The sequence below is a fragment of the Aotus nancymaae genome, unplaced genomic scaffold (assembly GCF_030222135.1).
Source record: "Aotus nancymaae isolate 86718 unplaced genomic scaffold, 86718_ANA_hifiasm-v0.15.2.pri h1tg000043l, whole genome shotgun sequence".
Classification (NCBI taxonomy): domain Eukaryota; kingdom Metazoa; phylum Chordata; class Mammalia; order Primates; family Aotidae; genus Aotus; species Aotus nancymaae.
In genome coordinates this window covers 6,564,389-6,591,854 of record NW_026988457.1, presented here as the reverse complement: position 1 = coordinate 6,591,854, position 27,466 = coordinate 6,564,389, and the positions used below count along the sequence as shown (strand labels likewise).

Here is a 27,466-nt window from a genome sequence, read left to right as displayed (position 1 = left end):
CACTTGTACAAATCATTCATTGCATATTTACTGACAGTTGCAATGAGCCGAGCACACAACACGGGTACAAAGAAGACTGTGAAACTTCTGATTTCAAAGAACTTAAAGATTGCTTGAAGAGTCAGATAAGGAGGTAGATGTTACAGCTGGGATGTAAATACCAGGACAAAGGAAGGCATTGGGACTTCAGGTGAAAAAGAAAGGCATTGGTCCAGTTTTGTGCAGTTCTGGGTAGGCTTCCTGAAAGAGATCTCTTTTGAAGCAAATCTTGACCCGACCTATTTAAAGTCAGGAGACTGGACCAAATGACTTCTTTAGTCCTTCCACAAAGTTCTGTGCCACAGAGCATGGTGAATGAATCTCACAGAAAGGAGGACTTCAACTCAGATGCCAGGTTTACCTGCCAAAGATATTAAGAAGGGCTTCAAAGAGCCACTAGAGAGATTTAGCTAGGGTGATGAAGTCTTCGAGTTTGTTGAGGAACATTCTTAAAACCCTAGATTAGGCAGTTCTGAGGGAATTGTTAACTGCAGCGGTAACTAACCACGAGAGGCTATGGGATCTCTGAACTCTCATAAGGTCAGATATTCTAGAATTGAGGCGGTGAATCTCTGCAGGTCTGCTTAAGTGACCTCTGATCCAGAGAAGGATAAAGAAAATGAGATCCTCGCTCAGTCCTCCCTGAGGTGCTAATTTTCTATTCCAACTGCCACCGGGTTCTTTCTAGAGAATAAAAATGAGCAGCCTTCTGGACCACCAGAATGAGCTAGTGGTTGTCGCAAAGCCACCCGCCATGAAAATAAAATTGTTTACACATCCTTTCTGGGTGTTTGTTTGAAATCTGTTGATTAGAAAAGAAAAAAAAAATCATGACCTAAGTGAACACCAGAGGCGGACAGGAGGAACAGAACAGATGATATCTGTGATTGACTCAGAATTTCAATCTCAGCAGCTACAATGATGAACTTGGGATCACTGGAAATGGAAATAGTTGACTTCACAGATGGTAGGCAGCTCTTGTCAGAGAAGACTGTTCTGAGCATAAGCCTAATTGAGTAGCTCCTATCTGTATAAATTAACATTTTTTAAAACTATAATATTCTCCAGAGAATTTTCAGAGTAAACATTTAGAGTGTTCCAGATCTCTTCAGTGGAAAACTTATCACTGGACAAAGGTTAATTTTACTGATTCAAAAATGATATATTGGAAATTCAAATAGACAATAAGCCAGCTTGAAAATGATGCAAAAATTTGATAGCTGAAGATGGACTCTCTTTCTGGCTCTCGTGATGTTCTTCTTCATGTTCTGTTGTTTGAACAGCTCCTTGGGGAAAACATCTGCCTCCTTGAAATCTTACTAGAAAAATAACTTCATTTAAATCTTTCCTCATAGCCTTCTCGTGCAAATTTCAGTGTACAGTAAAACAGGCTAAGGAAAATTAAAGCAATAAGGATATTTAAATTAACCCGATAACATTTTTTAAAAATCTATAGTAATTTTTATATGCAGCTACATGTTTAACACTGAATAGCTGCCATGTTCTTCTTCAGACTCTTTTGAACTGGACCAAAATACCTGGAGCTCATGTGATGCTGTTGGACCCGATTGCTCCTGGAAACGATAAAACTAGATACTGCTAATTAAATTGACGTGCGGATGCCCAAGCCTAGGACTTGGCAGTAGAAAAAAAAACAAAAACACTTCTTTATTTCTAAGGGAAGAAAACTCTGTCAGGCAAGGGAACCAAAAGTATCTGCTGGGGCTGAGCCATAGCATGAGAAAGAAGGCTGGGTTGGAAATCCATAGTAGACCCGTGATACTTGTAATTTTCTTTTTTTTTTTTTTTTTATTGCATTTTAGGTTTTGGGGTACATGTGAAAAACATGCAAGGTTGTTGCATAGGTGCATACGTGGCAGTATGATTTGCTGCCTCCCTCCCCTTCACCTATATCTGGCATTTCTCCCCATGCTATCCCTCCCCAACTCCCCACCCCCCCGCTATCCCCCCTCCCCCCAACAGACCCCCGTGTATAGTGCTCCCCTCCCTGTGTCCATGTGTTCTCCTTGTTCAACACCCGCCTATGAGTGAGAACATGTGGTGTTTGATTTTGTGTTCTTGTGTCAGTTTGCTGAGAATGATGTTTTCCAGGTTCATCCATGTCCCTACGAAGGATGTGAACTCCTCGTTTTTAATGGCTGCATAATATTCCATGGTGTATATGTGCCACATTTTTCCTGTCCAGTCTATCACATGTGATTTTCTTAAGAACTCTTGGGGTCAACAAAGACCTCATGAATAATGCTGTCATGTGGGCATGGAAGTGAAATTCAAATGCTCATTCTTCCTGTTCTCAAATTTCAACAGTAAATATTTAACTATTAAAAAAATTCAAACGGAATAGGATACAATAAAATAAAAATATTTTCTCTCAACTTCTACAGTCCCTTACTCCACTCAAGCTTTATTCTCCAGAAGCCACCGTTTTTAATCTTATCTGGTTTTAGTCTTCTAGTGGCTACCTCCATATATCTAAATTATATGATTACAGCAATACTTCTTGTACTTTAAAAAATGTAAATATATTCCATAACTTCTTATTATGAAAGATGAGGAATTCAGCATACTTAATCTTCTCTTCATTTCATTTCCACTTCTCACTTTTTCTTAGTTGTGCGATAAAGTTTGGCTCTTATTTTGGTTATCTGTGTACATCTGTATAGCATACTCCAACCTGTCTTAATCTGTCAACTTTAGACAGTATCTGCAGATACCACTTAGGAGAGGAAATTATGGTTCCATTCATTCCTCCTGATAGCAGTTTCATTACTTTCACACTGTTAAAGTTTCCGGTGTAGTTATCCTTTGATATCCCTGGGGTTTAGTTCCAGTACCTCCCTGGGTTTCCAAAAATCCATGGATACTCAAGTACCTGATAAAAAATGGTATCGTATTTGCTTATAACCTATGCAAATCTTCCCTTATACTCTTAATCATCTCTAAATTATTATAATACCATATACAATGTAAATGCTTCGTAAATTGTTGTTAGACTGTATTGTTGAGGGGATAATGGCAAGAAAAAGGACTTTTTTTATGTTCAGTAAAGATGAAACCATCCATTTTTTTCAAATATTTTTCGTCAGGGTTGGTTGAAGCCACAGATGTGCAACCTGGGGATACAGAGCACTAATTGTATTTACATATTCACCGAAAATGAAAAGGGTCTTAGCAACCCCCACCCTTCCTTGATTGATAATAACCTTTTTTATAGATCAGTTCCCAGTCTTGTCCTGTTGATAAATTTCACTGCCATTAGAGGCTTGAGAAAGCAGGGGTGGGGGTGGGATATTGTTTCAGAGGCAGACCTTCAGTTACTCCTATACTCCTGCCTGGCTGCCCCCTGCCATCCTCACTCACCAGTTTGTAGCTTCAAAAATATGCTGAGCTGACCAGGGAGAGTGGCTACTACTTCTGATGCTGAGTGAAGACTTTTTTCATGCTTTGTTATACTCCTCTTTTCTTTTTCTTTTCTTTCTTTCTTTCTTTTTTTTTTTTTTTGAGACCAAGTCTCATCCTGTCACCCAGGCTGGAGTACAATGCTTCAGTCTCAGCTCACTGCAACCTCTGCCTCTTAGGCTCAAGTGATCCTCCCACCTCAGCCTCCCAAGTAGCTGGGAGTAGCTGGGACCACAGGTGCATGCCACCATGCTCTGCTAATTATTGTATTCTTGATAGAGATGGGGTTTCACCATATTGCGCAGACTGGTCTCCAACTCCTGAGCTCAAGTGATCCACCCACCTGGGTCTCCCAAGGCGCTGGGTTACAGGTGTGATCCACCCTGCCCAGCCTCTTGTACTTCTTTACTGCTGACATTTTAGTGGAATTTGGAGGAAAAGAGGGAGTAAAACATAGGGGCTTGGGCCATCATCTTGACTAGATCTTCTAATCCTTGCTCTTTAGCCAAGGCGTTCGATTCTCTTGTTTAACTAGAACTTGGAATGAATGCAGTTCAGGTGAGTCAAGGACACAGAATCGCTTCCCAGGAAGTCTTTGCCCCTTCCCTGCCTTAGCATTAACACAGTCAAGTCATAATTTTGCTTCCCACTCCTTCCTCATGAACCCTCTGCCTGATCAAACAGTTGCTCAGCATTTCCTGAAAATAACTTCAATTTTTCTATGTTTATACTTTTATTCTGCTGTTCTCTTCCCTGGGAATTCTCCTCCACCCCAATACCTGATAACTGAAGTGCTATCTAGCCTGCAGAAGTATGTATTAGGTATATCAGAACCAAGCTATCCTTGGTTCTGCTGCAGTTACAAACAACTCTTAGTGACTTACAATACAGGTTTTTGTTCTAACTTGTTTTCCATGTCAGGTGTAGGTCAACCATGGCTCTGTTCTGTGTGTACCCTTCATTCCGGTATTCAGATCAAAAGAACCTCCCATCTCGGATATGCTGGTTTGTGGTAGCAGAAAGAGTCATGGCAGCACCGCGGCATGACCTCAGAGCTTCTACTCTAAAGGGACACACATCACTTTCAGTTACATTTCATTGGCTCAAAGAAGTCACATGGCCAAGCCTAATGCCAGATGGGTCAGGGAAATATAACCTTTCTTTGGAAAAAAATAATATAAAAGACTTTAACCCTCAAAATAAGTGGGAGTGGCAATAACAACAACAATAGTAAATTGTAAGTAAAGAAAAAAGCTACAAACCAGCACCTCCATGGTCCAAACACTGTGTAACATTGTACCTTATCCTTAAAACAGCGCTCTCTGGGAAGTGGTAGGAAGCATACTCAAGTCAACTTCTTGGCCAAAGATCACCTAGCTAGTTAGGTAGAAAATTAGTATTCTGAACCAGGTCCCCGATACCTAGTAAAATGTAAATAAGTTTCCTAGTGGTAAAGCCATCAGGACTATGCACAAACATGTAAAGCACGCCAGCAGCATGTGAAAACGTGTTCTTAAAGCACAGCATTATTTATACTTTTAGTTCAACTCTTTATCTGAAGCTGCCTTGTCAGTGCCTGGTCTAGCTTCCCTCACCCAGCAAACCTAGGGGTCATCATCACTTGACTTGACATTGTTTTGCGGGGAGCGGTCACTTTTTTGGCTCTACTCTGTTCTGCTGTGCAGAGCAAATCCTCCAGGGCCTAACGAGACATCTCAAAATCTTCCTTCCATAAACAGTGATGACACCAGCAAAAAACAAATGCTATCAAATTTTGAGGGGTGGCTCCTTTTAAAACAGGTTTGGTAAAGTCAAGCTACTCTTAGTGACCCTCTATAAATATTCATGGGCAGGGATTCTTATGATAATTTATTACAAATAGAAATTGTTCCCCCTTAGTTTCAAGCTGTCATCTGTTAGGCAGTCCTGGTATTTCATTTTAATGTATAAAAGATCACTTAGTGATATACTCTGATAAATCCTGAAATCTGTCACCTATCACAGGGAGAACAATATTGGCGGTACTCCATCTCTTACTGGAGGCGAAGCACAGTGAGGCAAGAAGGTAAATATTCAAAGTAAGGAAGCTTGGTTTTTACAGTGAAGAACACTGAATCATACATTGCAAAATGTTAATAAAATTAGCAGCCTATTTATCAGCTTATCTGTGTCATGGGGGTGTGGAGGGATATTGAAAATGAAAAGCCTCGTTTATCTTCTTGAGTTAAATTTCGTGTATAATTCATGAACCAAAAGCAAAGCAAAAACCAGAGCTGAGACCCAAGTTGGTTATATAGGTCAGCTCTAATGAGTTTAGATGTGTTCTTTCTTCTAGCCTCTGGCCTGCCTCTGTGTCAGGCATTTACTTAGAGTTCACTTTAACTCTGATTTTACATCAAAAGTGGAGCATCACTTTGTAATCACTAAGTATTTTGCTTAGATATTAAATATTAAAGTTCCTCTGATTGCTGGCCCCACAATTAAGAGAGGAAGGAAACCTGTTATGTTACAGATGTTTTCCCATTTGGTAATCATGTGTTGAAAGTAATCATGAATATAGATATAGTCACTGTTCTGCGTAAAAGGGAATTACTGGGGAGACTCTGAGACAATGAAGAAAGGCAATTGAGACATGTGATGGTAATGCCAAAGGAAAGGGGAGAGGCCCACGTGTGAACAGGAGTTTTGGATGGTGGGGTGCAGGCAGCACCTGGTCCCCTGCTTAGATCTTGATAACTAGCAACAGTGAGTGGGTCCAAATTCAGTTGCAGATTTTATCCTGATTGCTGGGGTCCTTTGGGTATGCTGTTTAGAGCTTCACTTTTCTCACCTGTAAAATAAGGATATTAATGCTTCTCTCATAAGACTATGTGAGAATTAAAGGAAGTAATGAGTGTAAGGTCTTTAGCACTTGATGATTCGAGCTGTTATTATCCCCTAGTCTGTAAACTGTTTGAGAATAGGGATCTTGTCTGTCTTTTTCACTACCATATCTTTGGCCCAAGAATGGTTTCTGGCTTCTAGCAGACCCTCAGCAAACACTTATTGAAAGAATGAATAAACAAATGAAAGTAGTAACTGAATAAAAATGAGAAGCTTGAAAGAAAACCGTGTGTCAAAAAACTTGTTCTTCAAAGAAAAGAAAGAGAATTTTGGTTCGGTACGGGAAACATGGATGTGAAGAGGTAAACTCCAGAGCAGGGCAAACCTGTTTCAAATGATCTTTTAGAATCAGCAGAAATAAGTGTCTCATAGAAAAATAAAATGTCTGTATTATTTCATAAAGTGGTTTGTTTTGACGTTTTTTTCAGACAGGGTCTTGCTCTGTCACTCAGGCTGGGGTACAGTGGAGTGATCACGGCTCACAGCAGCCTTGACTTCCCAGGCTCAAGCAATCCTCCCACCTCAGCCTCCTGAGAAGCGGGGACCACAGGCCTGTGCTGCCCCACCCAGCTAATTTTTATTTCTTTATTTATTTAGTAGAGGTGGGGTCTCACATATAGCCCAGGCTGGTGTCTAACTCTTAGGTTCAAGAGATCCTCCTGCCTTGGCCTCTGAAAGCGCTGGAATTATAGGCATGAGCCACTGCACCCAGCAGAAATGATTTCGAACATTACACTTTATAACTCAATAGAGGGATGTACTACAATGAAGGTAAGGGCCCCTTGTCATAAGGGAATGGAAAAAGTCATAGGATCTTGTAACAAGGCAACAGTGCACTGGGCTAGGCATGCCCAGAGACAAACTATGTCATTTTGTGCTTTTGACTCCAGTTTCCTGACAACATATAGGCAGAAAAAGAAAAGAAGCCTTTTTCCAAGAGCCCCAGGGACAGAGAATCTCACGTTTTTCAGTTCTATACCTTCATATACTTGTTTGAAAGCGTGACACAGTCAAGTTTCATTACGATGTGTTTGTACAGCTATGGCTGGCTGCTACTGGAAAAATCCCCAAGGTTTTGCTGAAAGCTCTGTACTCTGACCATTTAAGGTGCCCTGAATAATCAGCCTTTATGATTTAACTCTTCTAAGGCTTTCAAGATAATGAGTTAGGCGTTAGAGGAAAGGAGAGCAGTTAAACAACTCTAAAACCAACCTGAAGTGAAGCTATGGCATTTTCAGCTATTGAAAGCCAAATATAAAATATAGAAAGCACTGTTGAGGGTATTCAGGTCAACTCTGTAGCTTTGAACAGGGTTCTAGAATACAAGTTTTCACAAAACTGAGATTTCAATAAGAAGGTTAATAGGTGATTACGATCCAAGTCAAAGTGACGTGATATTCTGGGATGTTTGCCGACTGCTTTTTATTGGCGTGCAGTAGTATTACTCAGTGCACATTATTAGGTTATATAAAGCTCAAGGCAAAGGAAAGTGAAGTCATCTGCATTTTGTTGAAAAACGTGTTGCTAAAGGCTCTGGAAATTAAAGCCTAGATGGGGTGAGTGAATAGACCAGGCAACAGCAGAACCCGTAGCTGCAGTTGAGCCCAACAGCTTTGACCATGTCAATCTGCACTGCTCAGTGCAGCCATCTAAAAGACTAGCTCAGAAGGACAGATTTCCTTCTTCCTTCAGATGGCTCCTCAAGCTCATTCACCTTCAGTAAAATCACCAAAAGCAAATGGAGCATACAAAGTGTCACAGCCACTTGCATGGTGATGTTACTGGGAGGAGGAATAAGGTGCAGATGTCAGTTGACTCCAGAATTTCTGTTTGGTGCTTTGTATGCAATTGATCTTCCCACAGACCAACTGGCAATTATCCATTTCACACTTACCCCAAACTCACTGGAGACCTCACAGTTTCTCTTCTAGTGTAAATTTGAGCTCCTCTCCTGAGCAAATTATGAAGCATCTCATAGGAAACACAATGTCTTTATCAGGAATATCATATTCCCTTCCAGGGTCCAAGGGAAGAGAGATCCCCAGGTTCTTACCAATCAGGAGGCATTTTCTTAGAATTGGGAGGCAAAGACCGTGTCTAGTTTTACTCACTATCTACCCATGCCCGGTACAGAGCCCTGCACATAACAGGCACCCAGTAATGTTTGCTGAATGAATCATGCTGAAACTCGTGGGATAAGTGATACTTAATTTCTCCAACAGGTATTTTCTAGAGAAGGTGGGATCTTGAATGAAGCAAAGTTTTGTTTAAAGCTACTTCATGAGACCCTTCTTTAGGAGCAAATGCCAAATTCTGTGCTTTTCCTGGCTTGACTTTATCAAGTTTATTTTCTTATGCGTGAGATTCCTCATCAATAAAAATAGATAAGCACTATTTATCCCAATCATTTGATCATGTATCAGAAACACAAGAAGGCAGATATCCACACTAGACCAATAACCAGTCAGGAGAAGACTCTAAGGAAAGATATCTCCTTTGTAAAACAAATTCCAGGGTTGGGACTCATATTAGTCAGGGTTTTGTAGAAGGACAGAATAATAGGGTAGATGTTTATATGAAGGGGAGCTTATTAAGGAAGATTGACTCACACGGTCACAAGGTAAGGTCCCACAATAGGCCGTCTGCAAGCTGAGGAGCAAGGAAGCCAGTCCAAGTCCCAAAAGTAGGGACTCAAAAGTAGGGAAGCTGACAGTGCAGCCTTCAGTCTGTGGCTGAAGGCCCGAGAGCTTCTGGCAAACCACTAGTGTAAGTCCAAGAGTCCAAAGCTCAAGACTTTGGAGTCTGATGTTCAAGAGCAAGAAGAATACAGCACGAAAAGAAAGAGGAAGGCCAGAAGACTCAGTGCATCTGCTCTTCCATCTTCTGCCTGCTTTGTTCTGGCCATGCTGGCAGCTGATTAGATGGTGCCCATCCAGATTGAAGGTGGGTCTGCCTCTCCCAGTCCACTGACTCAAATGTTAATCTCCTTTGGCAACACCCTCACAGAAACACTGAGGAATTATACTTTGCATCCTTCGATCCAACCAAGTTGACAATATTAACAATCACAGGGCTGATAGGAGAGCTGCAGATGAGCGGTGATGCTGATGTAGTCTAGAGTCCTGGGTTCCACTTTCCTCTTGGAGCATCTTGCCGCTGCATGGCTGTGGCAGACCAGGCTTTTGTTTGAGATCTCCCACCTCTTATCTTACCCTTCTTCTCTCAGAGAGACAGGTTGGAGCTCTTCTCATCTTTCATAAATAATGAAAGAAGGACAAGGCAGGAACATGACTGCCCAATGCACATCTAATAACAGTACTTTCATTTTATGCTGAGTTTATCACCCACACAAATAACAGAGAGAGGCTTGAGACTTGGGGAGAGTGTGGAGGTGGGTGGGTGGTGTCTTTCATCTTAGAGAGAAGGATACTTCTGGAATGTTCTAAGGAAATGCAGTTGCTGATTCAACACTGAGGGCTCCTGGTGACTTGGTGGCCTCCTCTCTAGGGCCTTGCCTGCTGTCTCCTGGGTCTGTCTTGTGCCTCAGCAGCTCAGTCCTCCTTCAGGGTGCTCCCTGACTGCCAAGCACAGTCTATTCTGCAGGCACCCAGAGTGCTCTCAGGCCCATCCTGAACTGCTGATCCGGGCGGGGGAGTGGCGGGGGGGGGGGGGGCGGCGAGTTCTTTGCCCCATATGGTCCCTTGTATTCTTTTTTGTCCCTTCCGTTTATGTAGGGATTTGCAGCCTTCTAAGATGCTGGATTGCAGTATTCTAACAGGCTCGTTGGAGTAACAGGCTCCGATGACAATGCCGGGATTTGACCCTTCCCACCTGCTCCCAGCTGACATTCTCTACCTCATCCGTGGTGGGAGTTAGAAACATGCTGGGTTTTGATTCACAATTGGTTTTGGTCCAAGGACTGCCAGGTTGAACAGCTGGTGGGCTAGAGGCATGGTGCTTGGTTCTGTTTCTCTTCCTTTCCATGACCAAGCTTAAGGGCGGTGGGGGGGGCGGTGGGGGAAGGTCTCATCATTGGTTACCTGCAGTTTCTTTCCACCTTTGGATATATTTAGTAGCTTTTAGAGGAGAAAGTAGGAGTTTTGGTAAACTGACTTTTAATAGGACCACCTTTTGAACACCTTTTGTCCTCAGAGCACTGCTGTAGGTCCTAGAGGTGGGGAAGCAGGAGATGGCAGTCAACAGGACTGGGAGGCACCTACATTCCAGAAGCAAAGGTCGTTGTTCATTGTGCTGACTTAGAGAAGGACTGAACAGTCATCTTTGCATTTCATGCAAAAGGTCTGGCGTTTTTCATGACAAACATTTTGGTAAATAAAGAAGTTCATATTTTTGTCTAAAACAGAAGTCATACTCAGTTAGCCAGATTTTTATTTTATATATTCAATAATCGGTCCCCAGTGAACAGTCATCCACGTGTCCAGGTGACAACTGCTGTCCAGGCCTGCTCTGTCTTCTCTTCCTTCCAGCAGAGGCCCTGGAACAACCGTAGGAGGCAGAGAAAACACACCCAAACTTTGTTTCTTTTAAAAAAGTCGTGTAATTTCAGAAGTAAAGAAATCATGGAGCGTAGAGTCATCTCAGGGAAGTTGATACAGAAGACAGAGTCCTGGAAAACAAATCTGTCCTAAACAGTCTGCCATTTGATAGGGAATTAGGAGCTGAAAGAAAGACTCTTATTGATCTCTGTCTCTCGGTGTTTGGAAATCTCTACATCACTGCAGTACAATATATCTACAATATGGTCCGGTCTTAGGGGTGTCAGGCTCTCGGATACTTTCTCAGGTTATGTAATATGTTGACAAATTCTCTTATGTTAACAACGTTCTGTGCAAAACCAACCTGTTTCAACGGTCTAAGCTCCTGGCAGGGTGATGGTGTGTGATGGGGTAGTCCCACACTCATGTGAAGTAGTTGGGCAGATGGTGCCCATCCTGAGCATCTGTGAGGGGCAGCTTTGAGCAGGGGAAGGTCCTGTGATCACAGAAAGACCTCAGGGCAGGCCCTGATGGAGCAGTGGGTGGTGGGTGTGGAGTAAGTGCGGGCTCCCTGCTTTGAAAGGTAGGTCTTCAAGAGGAAATCTGAAAAGTAGGAAAGAGCTGAAGGGAGGAAGGTGAGATGAGGCTGAAGCCAAATTTGTCTTTCCTTCCTTCCTTCCTCTTTCTTTTCTTTTCTTTCTTTTTTTCTCTTTCTTTCCCTTTCCTTCTTTCTTGTTCTTCTTTCTTCTTTCCTTTCTCTCTCCCTCCCTCCCTTCCTTCCTTCCTTTTCTTTCTTTCTTTCTTTCTTTTTCTCTTTCTCTCTTGTTTTTGACAGTGTCTCACTCTGTCACCCAGGCTGGAGTGCAGAGATACAATGTCGACTCACTGCAACCTCCCAGGCTTAAGCCATCCTCCCACCTCAGACTCCCAAGTAGCGGGGACCATAGATGTGTGCCATTATGCCCAGTTAAGTTTCTGTCTTTTTGGTAAAGACAGGGTTTTACTATGTTTCTCAGGCTGGTCTCCAGCTCCTGAGCTCAAGCTATCCATCTGCCTCTGCCTTCCGAAGTACTGGGATTACAGGCGTGAGCCACCTTGCCTGGCCTATTTTGTCCTTTTCCAAAAGTTGTAAGATAGCTCTGAGCCAGGAAAACCAGAGGAAGTTCATTTGCTTTGTTCCCATGTCTTCCTTTTACCCAAATAACCTTCAGAGATGGGATTCAAGTACATTTTGGCTTAAATAAGCATTGAGGAATTGGCATGGGGACTTAATCGCTATGTGGGATATTGTTTCCGTGGGAAATATGTTCCAACTTCCAAATGACTGACTCACAGATGCTGCTCTCCAAAGGTTTCCGGCCCCAGTACTGATTTGTATAGGAATTCGCAACTAACTATTCAGAATTCAAATCTGGAAGGTTTCTGCCCTGCCAGGCACAAAGCCCAGGTATGCTTGGGATCATACCTAGACTCTACTTTGTTAAGCACACTGTTTTACCTCTTTTGACTTGGTGGCACTATATATGCTGTTTATACTCAAATTTCTAAGTTGGCTTTTAAGAAAAACTATTTTACTAACATCATGGGTATTTATATTTCATAAAAACAAATCTGAATAATATAATTATAGAGAACCCACAGCAATGTGAATTAACTTTATTAGAGCTAGAAATACGCTTAAGCCAAAATACTGTCAATGTAATCTGTTTTAAGGCGCCCACAGTACTTTGTTGGACCACAAATCTCTGCCTTCTCTATCACACAGACTGAAATTACCATCATTATTATTTCATTCTTAGGTGAGGAGTGCTTTATCTTCAAAGGATTCTTAGCCAGTATGGGAGTAGGAACTGAACTCACTCTTTAACACGTCCAGCAGTGCCTGTCCTCCTAATTATTGATGAGATGAAACAAAGTATATGAATACACATTGTGTATTCTAAAGCACATTTAAAACCTACATATTAGTGGGATCAAAATCATTATCCAGCAAAATCAAGCCACTCTGCTTAGGAAAAATTTCCTCTTGTATGACATAGGAAATAAAAGCAATAACAACTTTTAGGCAAAGGAACAATTTTAATTACTGTTTTGTTTTATTGTTTTGTCTTTGCTTTTATTTTATCTTATATTTTTGTTTTTTTCTGAAAGTTATTTTATTTCTTCTAAAAGCTCAGTGTGTGTGTATACAAATATATATATTTTTTATTTATATAAATATTTATATATTTATATAAATATATTTATATAAATAAAATATATATTTGTATAAAATATTTATATAAATATTTCTATTTATATAAATAAATATATATATTTATATACACACACTGAGCTTTTAGAAGAAATAAAATTATATATATAAACCATATATATATGGTTTATATATATATGGTTTATATATTATTTTGTTTATATATTATATATATTATATTTTTATATATTTATGTATATTATTTTTGTTTTTATATATAAAATAATATATATATAAAACAATATATAGTTTTATATATATATTATTTTATATATATATATATATATATAAAATCTTAGCCTGAATTCTCTAGAAATGGAGCCTGAAATAAGGCGTTTGTACCAACATGTTATTGAGGCGTGAATCCCAGGAAAGAGGAGTGAGAAAGAGGTGGAGTGAGGCAGGGAAGGAGGGTGAGCAAATAGGAGGGTCTCCAAACGGCTGCACTTCATGATTAAAGGGCTGCCTGGTGTCCTGGGAAGCTTTGGAGAGGATGCATGATGCTGCTGTGTCTTTCAGTCATCTCTCCAGAGGGAAAAAGGAAGAAGAATTATTTTACCGGCTTTCATCTCGTATTGATTAAAATTTGTCTGTGCGGTTTTTGGTACCCTCCACTTCTCAGTTACACACTTCTCATGTACGCACTGAGCAGAGACAGGGAAGCGCTAGGGTGTTTGCATGGCCTGGGTGGAAGAGGAAGCACCCAAGCAACAAAAGGGAAGAAATCAGAGCCCTGGATTTGTAGCAGAAGTAGTAGCAGCAACCAAGCGCCATGGCTTTAAGCAACACCAAGGCAAGTATGTGGGTCTGGGGTCTGGGTGATGCCTAAACCCACGTTCTACATAGCAGAACCTAGAAGGAAGCCACTTTAGACTTTTCTTCCACCACTTGTGTGGAGTACACTTGAGAAAGGAGAGCATTTTTTATTCTAACTCTGCAGAGAGCTGCACAGAAGCTAACCGTGATGGAGATAATTAGAGGTATAGAGTTGATCAAAACTTGATGTGCAATGAATGCTTTGAGTAGTTGCAGACAGTGAGAATTTTCTGCGAATCAGTAAATCGGATATAATACAAGGGAGCAACTTGATATAGATCAATGTGACAGGCACAAGAATATGGCAAAAAGATGAGCTGATGTGGTAGAGAAAGATCCCAAGTAGCCAAAGTAAGACAGCTTTTGTGCCAACTAAGCTTCATCAGGCCTTAGAACCATGATTTACCGAAATTTTGTTTTTTTGGTATGCATACATATATATACCAAAAAACAAATTTTATATATATATATAATTTTGATGTGTATGTGTGTGTGTGTGTATATATATATATCAAAATTATATATATACACACCAAATATATAGAAACTTTTGGAGGGCAGCATCTGTGAGTCAGTCATTTGGAAGTTGGAACATATTTCCCACGGAAACAATATCCCACATAGCGATTAAGTCCCCATGCCAATTCCTCAATGCTTATTTAAGCCAAAATGTACTTGAATCCCATCTCTGAAGGTTATTTGGGTAAAAGGAAGACATGGGAACAAAGCAAATGAACTTCCTCTGGTTTTCCTGGCTCAGAGCTATCTTACAACTTTTGGAAAAGGACAAAATAGGCCAGGCAAGGTGGCTCACGCCTGTAATCCCAGTACTTCGGAAGGCAGAGGCAGATGGATAGCTTGAGCTCAGGAGCTGGAGACCAGCCTGAGAAACATAGTAAAACCCTGTCTTCACCAAAAAGACAGAAACCTAACTGGGCCTGATGGCACACATCTATGGTCCCCGCTACTTGGGAGTCTGAGGTGGGAGGATGGCTTAAGCCTGGGAGGTTGCAGTGAGCCGACATTGTACCACTGCACTCCAGCCTGGGTGACAGAGTGAGACACCGTCAAAAACAAGAAAGAGAGAAAGAGAGAAATAAAGATTGTATGTATGTATAAATATATAGGAATACATACAATCATTTATATATATAAGAATTTATATATATATAAATACATATATAATGATGATATGTATTCCTACCACCAATGTTTATTGAGACCCTCCTGAATGTTAGGTTGTGTTCCAAGCTCTGGCCACACAGCAGTTTGTGCTCTCATAATTCTTAGGTCCTAGTGAAGGAAGATGAACAATAATGTGTTATAGAAGCATAGAGAGGGATAAAGCAGGATAAGAAAGACAGAGTATGTGGCAGAGGGGTAAGGATTGCTATTTGATAGAGGACAGTGAAGGAAAGCCTCTACAATGAGGCAATGTCTGAGCAGAGACCTGATAAAGAGGAAGGAGTGATCTGAGTATCTGAGGGGAAGAGGCCTCCAAGCTGAGGGAGAAGAAAATGCCTATTTGGTATTGTAGGGGTTGGGGGGCGGTGATACACATTCATGAGCTGAGGATATGCACAGGCACATGTTCTCCAAAGTAAAAAAATTAGCAAACTACATATAGTTCATTTAATATTCTTATACAGATGCTCTTAATTTTATTGTCATCATAAATGTCAAGACTGACAACAACTCTTCATGCTATTATTCAAGAGATACCTCCTTATGCTATTATTCAGTTGTCAGTGGTAGACCAGTTGAGAATTGCAGCCAAGATCCTGGCTCCCATGGCCTGCTAATAGTGACTGTGACTATGCAAATTTGATCAACTGGGCAGGTAGAAAGGACCTGCCCATGGATGGATATGATCAACTAAGCATAGCAGGCAGATGGGGCCTGGAGGGACAGAACACTAACCAGTTATAGTTTAAGGCTGAATTCGGCTGGAAGAAAAGTCTAACCAGTGACTGACAACTGTAGCCCTGAGAACTTGTTTTGAGGATGAATTGAATAATAACGATTTATAAACTACTGAAAAAGAAATAAAATGGGTTGGAATGCCTTCTATGTCAGATGTTTAATGTTGTTGCAGCCAGCTACGGTGGAGTTACAGACTCGTGGCATAACAGCATGGCAGAGTCAGCAGTAGGCAAGAAGAGGGTACCCTTATGGATGAAGAAGGCTGTTAGTGTCACATGCACCTGAGAAAAACACTCCAAAACCTGACCACAACAAGCTTACTCAACCTCTCTTAACACGCTCTCTCACTCTAATGTGTGACACTTTGCTCATTTCCTCTTGCCTGTGACATAGCTCTCAGTAAGGGGAAATGGGGTGCTCACCGTGGCTGAGGAGCCTGGGGACAGGGGGAAGTAGGGGAGCTCCAGTGATAAACAGTTTTGCATCATGCCAAACATGTTCCTTCAACATAAGAATGAATGTTAAACGTGGAAAAAAGGCAAAAATCCAGATAACACACATGCATGTGGATATACACATGAAGAGACCCCAGGGGGGTGTCCTGACAGCACTGAAGAACCATTGCAGAGCATCTGTATTTGCTTGGACGTCTAGGCTATTTTTCAAAGTTTATTACTTAGCTGTAAAAATGTATTTGTGACATTTTAAGACCCAGCCTGATAGCAAATTTTGATTTTTAAGTTCAGACTTATCATCATTCCAAAACTCATTCTGGCACCTTTTTAGGGCTTGATGAATTGTTTCAAAGATGTTTATTGCTTTTAAGTCTCTGTTTTATTGCCAAGCCTGTAAGATGTAAACTGCTTTGGATTTTGTTAAGATGGCGAGTGATTAGGCAGTGACCTGACTTAAACAGAAAACAGCAAAGAGATCTAACTGGATTAAGAGAGAATAGTACATTTTATGTAGTTAGGCTGCTTCTAAGAATTAAAATATGCCTCCTCTGGATATGTATTTCCATCATGTAACATAATAAGGGAGTTCCAAAAATATCACTGTGTTTTTTAGAAGAAAGGGTAACAATTTGTTCTGTGTCAACAGCAATATTGTATATTTCAAACAGCTTTCAGCTGGGATCTCTTAAGTTCTGAACAAATGTTATCCAAACCACCTAATATGGAATAGATCTTGCCATGGTTGATCATTGATTAGAGCAGTAGGTTGAGAACTAGATACTCTTGAAATTGGCTCGCTTTCTTCTGACCTGAAGTTAAGTGGCTCAGAACATCTGGGTGCTTCTGAAGCCAAGAGCCTCTTTAAACTGCCAAATTCATTGTTAAGAGTCTGGCTGCCTTCAAAAATCACAGCTGTGCAACTTGGTACATCCTAGGTTTTCAGGATTCTGATTGCAAGTTATAGAAACCAACTGAGATAAAGAAAATAAAGACAATTTATTATAAAGTACCAGATATTTCACAGAACACAAAGACAGGAGTGCAGCCTTGGGAAGAACTGGAATGGGGAACTGGCAAGCCACTGGGAACCACTCTGTGTTCTGACTCACACTCTGTATCTGCTTTTCACATGTCTATTCCTAAAGGCTTTTTTTGTTTGAAGACCCAGTTCTCTTCACCCTCATCTACATGCCATAGTGTGGTCATCCTCAACTGCTGTGTTTATATATTTTAAACATCATTTCCAAAAGGGTCACTGCCTCTGTTTCTCTGTGTTACCTATTGTTGTGTAACAAATGACACTAAAACTTGGTGGCTTAAAACAACAAACTTGTATCATCTCACAGTCTCTTTGGAAGCAAGAATCTAGGTGTGTCTTAGCTGGTGCCTCTTCCTCAAGGTCTCACTTGAGGCTGTGGCTGCAATTAAGGTGTTGGCCAGGGCTGCAGTCTCATCTGAAGGCTTCACTGATGGAGGATGTGTTGCCAAACTCACTCACCTGACTGTTGGCAGTATTCAATTCCTTGAAGATTGTTGGATTCATTGACTGTTAAGCTCTCTTAATTCCTTGCAACATGAGCCTCTTTCTAGGGCAGTTCACAACATGACTGCTGGTTCCCATCAGGTTGAGCAAGTGAGTGAGAGAGATTAGAGATGAAAAGCAAGATGGAAGTCTGTCTTCCTGAATCCTAATCATGGAAATGACATTCCCTCACTTTTACCTTTCCTATTTGTCAGAAATGAGGCACTAGGTTCAGCCCACACTGAACTGATGGGAGAAGCATCCACTCCAGTGGATAGAGATCACTGGGAGCCCTTTCAGAAGCTGTCTATCACATCTTCACTGTCTTTGTTTTCTCCTGCCATCATTTTGTTTTCTTCCCAATTCCAAATTTATTGGCAAAGGTCTCTGACTGACTGACCCATCTTGAGTCAGGTGCCTGTTGTTGTCCCAATCAGCTGTAGGAAAACCCAGAATCACATTATCCCTGGTATCCGTGGTGGTAGTATTAGGGCAAGACGCAAAGGACAACTGTGGATGAAGAAGACAGTCACAGAGCATGGATCAGAGTAAAACACTCCAAAACATGACCACAATAAGCTCGTTCAAACTCTTTTACTTAATGGGAATAAAATTTCCCAGCAGATTATTCACCTCCACAAAAGACTGGTTCGATGAACGTAAATTTTCTGGGTAATTCAAGTCCTTGAAGTCTTTAATTCTAATATACATATGTAACTAAGGTTAAAGTGTTTTTTTTTCCTTAGGGCAGAGTCTCGCACCATTGCCCAGGATGGAGTGCAGTGGTACAATCTTGGCTCACTGCAACCTCTACCTCCTGAGTTCAAACGATTCTCCCACCTCAGCCTCCCTCGTAGCTGAAATTACAGGCGCATGCCACCATGTCCAGCTAATTTTTGTATTTTTAGTAGAGATGGGGTTTCACCATGTTGGCCAGCCTGGTCTTGAACTCTTGACCTCAAGTGATTTGCCTGTCTTGGCCTCCCAAAGTGCTGGGATTACAAGTGTGAGCCACTGTCCCTAGCCAAAGTGGGTTTTTCAGAATTAATTATATGTACAATTACCTTTTTTCTTAAAAAAAAAGCATTAAAAGTGTATATTATTTTAAAAATTGTAGTAAAATATGCATAACATAAAATTTACCATTTTAACCACTTTTAAGTATAGAGTTTGGTGGCATTAAGTACATTCTCATTGTTGTGCCACTGTCACCACAATTCATTCCCAGGATTTCTTTTCATCTTCCAGAATTGAAACTCTGTATTCACTAAACACTAACTCCCTACTTTCCTATCCGCCAGCCCTGGAAACCACCATTCTACATTGTCTCTGTATATGTGACTACTCCAGGTACCTCACGTAAGGGGAGGAGCCACAGCATTTGTCCTTTTGTGACTGACTAACTTCTGTTAACACCGTGTCCTCAGGGTTCGTCTCAATTGTAGTGTATGTCAGAATGTACTTCGTTTCTATGGCTGAATAATATTCTGCTTGTTTGTATATGCCACATTTTGTCTATACATTCTTCCGTGGATGCACATGGGTTACTTTCATCTTTTGGCTGTTGTTAATAATGCTGCTATGAACATTGGTATAAAAGTACTTGTTTGAGCTCCTGCTTTTCATTCTTTTGGTTATATACTCAGAAGTGGAATGCTGGATCATATGATAATTCACTATTGAAATTTTTGAGGAACTGCCATACTGTATTCCAAAGTGGCTGCACCATTTTACATCCCCACTAGCAGTGCACAAGGATTCTGATACCTCTACATTCTCACCAATGTGTATTTTCTCTCTGTGTGCATGTGATAGTAACCATCTAATCAGGTATAAGGTGGCATATCATTGTGGTTTTGATATGCATTTCCATAATTGTATTAGTCCATTTTCACTCTGCTATAAAGAATACCTGAGACTGAGTAAAATTTATAAAGACAAGAGGTTTAGTTGACTCATCGTTCTGCATGGCTGGAAAGGCCTCAGGAAACTTACAATCATGGTGGAAGGCAAAGGGGAAGCAAGGCATGTCTTACATAGTGGCAGGAGAGAGTGGAGGAAGTGCCACATTTTTAAACCATCGGGTCTCATGAGAACTCATTCACTATCGTGAGAACAGCATGGGGGAACCTCCCGCATGATCCAATCGCCTCCCACCAGGTTCCTCCCTTGACACACGGGGATTACAATTTGAAATGGGATTTGAGTGGGGACACAGAATCGAACCATAGCACTAATTATTAGTGATATTGAACATTTTTTCATGTGCTTATTGGAAGTTTGTATGTCTTCTATAGATAAATTTCTATTCACGTCCTTTGTCCATGTTTTTAACTTGGTTGCTTATTTTTTGCTGTTGGGTTGTAGGAGTCCTTTATATATTCTTTATATTAACCCCTTATCAGATATATTGCTTGCAAATATTTTCTCCTATCCTGTGGAGCACCTTTTCAGTCTGTTGATAGTGTCTTTTGATACAGTCAACAAATGTTCACTGTAATAATTTATCTATTTAAAACAAACATAAAATTTATCATTTTAACCACTTTTAAGTATACAGTTCAGTAGCATTAAGTACATTCACACTGTTGTGCCACTGTCACCACTATTCATCCCAGGACCTCTTTAATCTTCCAGAATTGAAACTCTGTATCTATTAAACACTAACTCCCCACTTTCTCATCCTTCAGCCCCCACACTCCCATTCTACTTTGTCTCTATAATTTTAAATAGAGAAATTTTTAATTGCCTCCACTTGTGGTAAGACATCCGAGAAGTAATTGCCAAAGCTATGTCATGAAGATTTCCCCCTATTTTTCTCCTAACAGTTTTATAGTTTTTGCTCGAACATTTAGGTCTTTGAGCCATTTTCCTTTGTAGGCATAATCAGAGGACCCTAGATAGTTGGTATTAAATGTGGTCACCTTTCCCTTTTGTCATTAAGAGCACATTCTAGGCTGTGTGTGGTGGCTCACGCCTGTAATCCCAGCACTTTGGGAGGCGGAGGCAGGTGGATCAGGGGGTCAGGAGATTGAGACCATCCTGGCTAACACGGTGACACCCATCTCTACTAAAAATACACAAAAAAAATTAGCCAAGCTTGGTGGCACATGCCTATAGTCCTAGCTACTCAGGAGTCTGAGGCAGGAGAATTGCTTGAACCCAGGAGACAGAGGTTGCAGCGAGCTGAGATCGTGCCACTACACTCCAGCCTGGGCAAGAGAGTGTGACTCCATCTCAAAAAGAAAAAAAAAAATCATCATTTATATTCTAAGATATGAAAAAGAGAAAGCATCGTCCACATTTCTATCATCAGTAAGATATTTGAGAATTCCAAACATTTGTAAAAACTTAACATCTTTCAATTCTCCAATTATCTTCCAAGGATTTCCAGACAGTTCTTAGGGGTCTGTTAGCTTATTTCAGAAAGTTTGAACTTTGATGTGATCTAGCAGGTACTTTAAAAGTTTTTGGAAAGGCTGATTAAAATAAGTATTGTTTATAAGGTAGGAGTCCACTGATGTTTGTGGTATTTAACTGTGTTTAGTGGATTTGATTTACCATGATAGTTTCATCATTCTATCTGACACCCAGTGTGTATGTGAAATTTTTGGATCCTTGTCGATATCTTTTGTCTTCCCTTTGCTAACTCTAGATTTGTTTTCAGGATGTAGATATTCTCATCCGCACTGTAGGTGTTCATCACACACCGAAATATCACATAGGAATTTCTCTGTCCTCCTCTGTTTATCCACCAGTAGGAAAAGTCAAACATTTTCTCATGAAACAAAGTGCTTGCTGCACACATTAATCAGAGAAGTTCCTGATGAAAACTTTATATTTAAACATCCCCTCTATAAGGACCTGGTGGCTCTGTCACTAGAAGGAATTACTAGAAACCCCATGGGTGAGTGAGTGAGTAGATGAGTTATGAAACTGCTGGCTTTTATGATACGATTGAGGCACTGGACAATCGCAGGCAAGTCCAAACCATTTCAGTTTATTTGGCTTCAAATATTTGGGAAAGTCTCCAGAATGGCTGTAGGGTCCTTCCCCTCTAGCAGTTCTGCCAGGGCTGGAGTAACAGATGGTCCCTTGGGTCCATTTTCCAAGTGCAGCTGGGCCTGGGAAGGGGCAAGGTGTGAAGGTACCTGGAGGAGCGGGGACATGCTATGTGGCAGAATCCAGTGGCTGCCTGGGCTATTGTGACTGATCCAGTGCACCATCCTACCTCCCCTGCTCCCAAAACATGCTATTCTCCTATGTGTTAGATAGGGTAGGCTAACCTCCCATGACAAACAGGCTCAAAATATAACAGCTCAACAGAATAGAAGCTTTATTTTTATTTTTACTTTTTTGAGATAGGGTTTCATTCTGTCACTCAGGTACAATTCCAGCATTGGCACGATTCTGGCTCACTGCAACCTCCACCTCCAAGGTTCAAGCAATTCTCCTGCCTCAGCCTACTGAGTAGCTCGAATTATGGGCATATGCCACCATGCAGACTAATTTTTGTTTTGTTTTGTTTTGTATTTTTAGTAGAGGCAGGGTTTCACCATGTTGTCCAGCTGGTCTCAAACTCCTGACCTCAAGTGATCCGCCCACCTTGGCCTTCCAAAGTGCTGGGATTACAGTGATGAGCCACCTCATCTGGACCTATTTTTCTTACAAACTCAGATATATGCCACATGAAACTATCTCCTGTGTTCCAGAATATTTTAATGAAAATGTAGCGGTCACTTGAAATGGAATCAATAGAAGCAAATATTCTTAGAAATGGGCCAAAGTTATTTCTTCATTCTGGGATATGGAATGAGGGTTTGGGCCTGGGTATGACAACTCAGGACTACACATGGAAGAGAAAGATTCACCTAATATTCCTGTTACCATTTTCTGATTTTATATTACACTTACATACGTAGGTTTATTTGTATAAGCTCCTACTATAGAAATAGAAATACTTAAGCTTTTCAGCCTAAAGAGCTCATTAGGATTTCAGCCTACAACATTTTCACAGACAACTCATTATTTCTCATGATTTCACACTGTTCTGTACAGCTGCATCATGATGATGTGGGGGTAGTGAAATATTAGGGTTCAGCTGGGCCATCCATTATAAATTCCTGCTTTAGCTGCTTATTAATGAAATGAACGAATAACCCCCTGACATTCCATTGTTTGAGAACATACTCAAAATTATTCTTTAGAGAAACTGAAAATGCTGCTCCATTATGATTTTTCCTCCTAAGAGTGGTGAGTTGGTTCAACTGAGTGCAACTGTGATACACCTGGAGTCCTAGGGCATAGTCAGCTGTGAGTTTGAATTAATAAAAAGCCTGAAATACAGGTCACTGAGTAGTCCTTCTGTGGCCAACATTTAGGTTTTGACTGAGATCATTCTGGTTCCAGAGGCAGAATGGGGAAGTTATGCTGCATATAGCATGGGACATGGAACATTGGAATTAGAAGTGCTTTTTTTTTCTTTTGGCTGCTGGGCAACTATCCCCTCCATCTTCTCTCATGTCCTAGAACTGACTGGCCTGAATGATCTTGAGCAAATCTCTGAAATTCAGTTTCCTCTTGGGTAAATGAGATAATCCTGTCTATCTCACCAATATTTTGAGGATTAATTAAAATAGTCCTTTTTTTATTGATACGGAGTCTCATTCTGTTACCAGGCTGGAATTCAGTGGCATGATCTCATCTCACTTCAACCTCCACCTCCCATGTTCAAGCAATTCTCCTGCCTCAGCCTCCCAAGCAGCTGGGACTATAGGTGTACACCATCACACCCAGATAATTATTGTATTTTTAGTAGAGGCAAGGTTTCATCATATTGAACAGGATGGTCTCAATCTCTTGTCCTCGTGATCCACCCACCTTAGCCTCCCAACGTGCTACAAGCCTTCACATTATGCCCAAAATATACTAAGCACTCAATAAAAGTTTATTGGTTAATTATTATCATTGTTTCAAACTAGGGTAAATTGGATATGTGAAGTCATAAGAAGCCACTCATAGTATTATTAAATAGCATTTTCAGAAGAGATGGATTTATGCCTTTATAAATAGGTGACTGGCAGAGAAGATCTGCCCAGATCACTCACATTGTCTTGAGATAGAACCTGAAAATGCCACCACTGTAGCCATTAGTAGGCTGTAAATGGGAAGTATTGCTTGAAACCAAAAGGCCCATTTTAGGAAGAATGAGAGAAGAATATTGTCCTGACCCACTGAAAAATCCAGGCAGCATCTACACCAGTTCTGAGTGCCTTTGAAGGGAAATCTTGAGGGTGATGTTGAATAGGGAGTGGAGTTTGTTGTTCAAAGGTCTTGATCTTTCCTTTACCTTAGATAGGCCACATAACTCCTGCTATTAAAAGGGTCACCTTATCTGGGGGAAGATGTACAGCCTTTAGTAGCCATGTGGTAGCTGCCCTGGACCTACCTGCTGGCAGACTGTCACTAGACTACCTCCTTGCTGGGCAGGGCATCTCTGAAAAAAGGCAGCAGCACATCAGGAACTTATAAATAAAGCCCCACCTTCCCAGGGCAGAGCACCTGGGAAAAGAGGCAGTGAAGAGTTCCACTGCAGCAGACTTAAACAGCTCTGAATGGAACCATGGAGCTCCTAGCACAGCACTTGAGCTCCTATAAGGGACAGACTGTCTCCTCAAGCAGCTCCCCAACCCTCGTATATCCAAAGAGACACCTCATAAAGGAGAGCTCAGACTAACATCTGGCAGGTTCCCTTCTTGGATGAAGATAACTGAAGAAAAATCCGGCAGCAACCCTTACTGTTCTGCAACCCCCGCAGGTGATCCCCAGGCAAGCAGGGTCTGGAGTGGACCTCCAGCAGTCCTGCAGCAAAGGGGCCTGACTGTTAGAAGGAAAACTAAAGAACAGAAATAAATAGCTTCAAAATGAACAAAAACGACATCCACTCAGAGAGCCCATCTGAAAATCACCAACTAGAAAGACCACAGGTAGATAAATCCACAAAGATGGGAAGAAACCAGTGCAAAAAGGATGAAAACAACAAAAACCTCTCCTCCTCCAAGGGATCACAACTCCTCACCAGCACGGGAACAAAGTTGGACGGAGAATGAGTCTGATGAATTGACAGAAACAGACTTCAGAAAGTGGATAACAACAAACTTACCTGAGCTAAAAGAACATGTTCTAACCCAATGCAAAGAAACTAAGAACCATGAAAAAAGGTTTGACGAAATGCTAACGAGAATAAACAGCTTAGAGAACAATATAAATGACTTGATAGAGCTGAAAAACACAGCACGAGAATTTTGTGAAGCATACACAAGTTCCAATAGCTGAATCCACCAAGCAGAAGAAAGGATTCAGAGATTGAAGATAAACTCAGTGAAATGAAATAAGAAGGCAAGATTAGAGAAAAAATAGTGAAAAGAAATGAACGAAGCCTCCAAGAAATACCGGATTATGTGAAAAGACCTAATCTACATTTGATAGGTGTACCTGAATGTGACGGAGAGAATGAATCCAAGCTGGAAAACACTGTTCAGGATATTATCCAGCAGAACTTCCCCAACCTAGCAAGGCAGGCCAATATTCAAGTCCAGGAAATACAGAGAACACCACAAAGATATTCCTCAAGAAGAGCAACCCCAAGGCACGTAATCGTCAGATTCACCAGGGTTGAAATGAAAGAAAAAAATGCTAAGGGCAGCCAGAGAGAAAGGTCGAGTTACCCACAAAGGGAAGCCCATCAGACTCACAGCGGATCTCTAGGCAGAAACCCTACAAGCCAGAAGAGAGTGGGGCCAATATTCAACGTTCTTAAAGAAAGGAACTTTCAACCTAGAATTTCATATCCAATGAAACTAGGCTTCATAAGTGAAGAAGAAATAAATCCTTATGGACAAGTAATTGCTGAGAGATTTCATCATCATCAGGCCTGCCTTACAAGAGCTCCTGAAAGAAGCAGTAAATATAGAAAGGAACAACCAGTACCAGCTACTCCAAAAATGTACCAAATGGTAAAGAGCATCAACACAATGAAGAAACTGCATCAACTAATGGGCAAAACATCCAGCTAGCATCAAAATGGCAGGATCAAATTCACACATAACAATATTAACCTTAAATGTAACTGGGCTAAATGCCGCAGTCAAAAGACACAGACTGGCAAATTGGATAAAAAGTCAAGACTCATTGGTGTGCTGTATTCTGGAAACCCATCTCATGTGCAAGGACACACATAGGCTCAAAATAAAGGGATGGAGAAAGATTTACCAGCAAATGGAGAGCAAAAAAAAGCAGAAGTGCAATCCTAGTCTCTAATAAAATGGACTTTAAACCAATAAAGATCAAAAGAGACAAAGAAGGGCATTATATAACGGTAAAAGGATCTATGCAACAAGAAGAGCTAACAATCCTAAATATATATCTGCCCAATACAGGAGCACCCAGATACATAAAGCAAGTTCTAACGACCAACAAAGAGACTTAGACTCCCACACAGTAAAAGTGGGAGACTTTAACACTCCACTGTCAATATTAGACAGATCAACAAGACAGAAAATTAACAAGGATATCCAGGACTTGAACTCAGATCTGGACCAAGTGGATGTAATAGACATTTACAGAACTCTCCACCCCAAATCCACAGAATATACATTCTTCTCAGCACCATATTGCACCTACTCTAAAATCGACCACATAATTGGAAGTAAACCTCTCCTCAGCAAATACAAAAAAAAAAAAACCAGAAATCATAACAAACAGTCTCTTAGCCCACAGGCAATCAAATTAGAACTCAGGATTAAAAAACTAACTCAGAACTACACAACTTCATGGAAACTGAACAACAGGCTCCTGAATGTCAACTGGATAAACAATGAAATGAAGGCAGAAATAAAGATGTTCTTCGAAACCAATGAGAATGAAAACACAATGTACCAGAATCTCTGGGACACATTTAAAGCAGTGTCTAGCAGGAAATTTATAGCAATAAATGCCCACATGAGAATTGAGGAAAGATCTGAAATTGACACCTTATCATCACAGTTAACAAAACTAGAGGAGCAAGATAAAAAAAAACTCAAAAGCTAGCAGAAGACAAGAAATATTTAAGATCAGAGCAGAACTGAAGAGACAGAGACACAAAAATCCCTTCAAGAAAATCAATGAATTCAGGAGCTGGTTTTTTGAAAAGATCAACAAAATAGATAGACCACTAGCCAGACTAATAAAAAAGAAAAGAGATAAGAATCGAATAGATGCAATTAAAAATCATAAAGGGGATATCACCACCCATTCCACAGAAACACAAACCACCATCGGAGATTACTACAAACACCTCTATGCACATAAACCAGTAAATCTAGAAGAAATGGATAAATTCCTAGACACTTATACCCTCCCAAGACTAAACCAGGAAGAAGCTGAATCCCTGAATAGACCAATAACAAGGGCTGAAGTTGAGGCAGCAATTAATAGCCTACCAACCAAAAAAAGTCCAGGTCCAGTTGGGTTCACAGCTGAATTCTACTAGACGTACAAAGAGGAGCTGGTACCATTTTTTCTGAAAGTATCCGAACAATATAAAAAGAGGGAATACTCCCTAACTCATTTTATGAGACCAACATCATCATCCTGATACCAAAACCTGGCAGAGCCA

At 40.8% G+C, this 27,466-nt stretch overlaps 1 long non-coding RNA gene across 3 annotated transcripts in view; it reads left to right on the top strand.

Annotated features, from left to right (window-relative positions):
• The window catches only part of LOC105726204 (uncharacterized), a 78,804-nt gene that overhangs the window by 17,926 nt on the left and 33,412 nt on the right, over window positions 1-27,466 (top strand). The gene's annotated exons all lie outside the window — the stretch shown is intronic.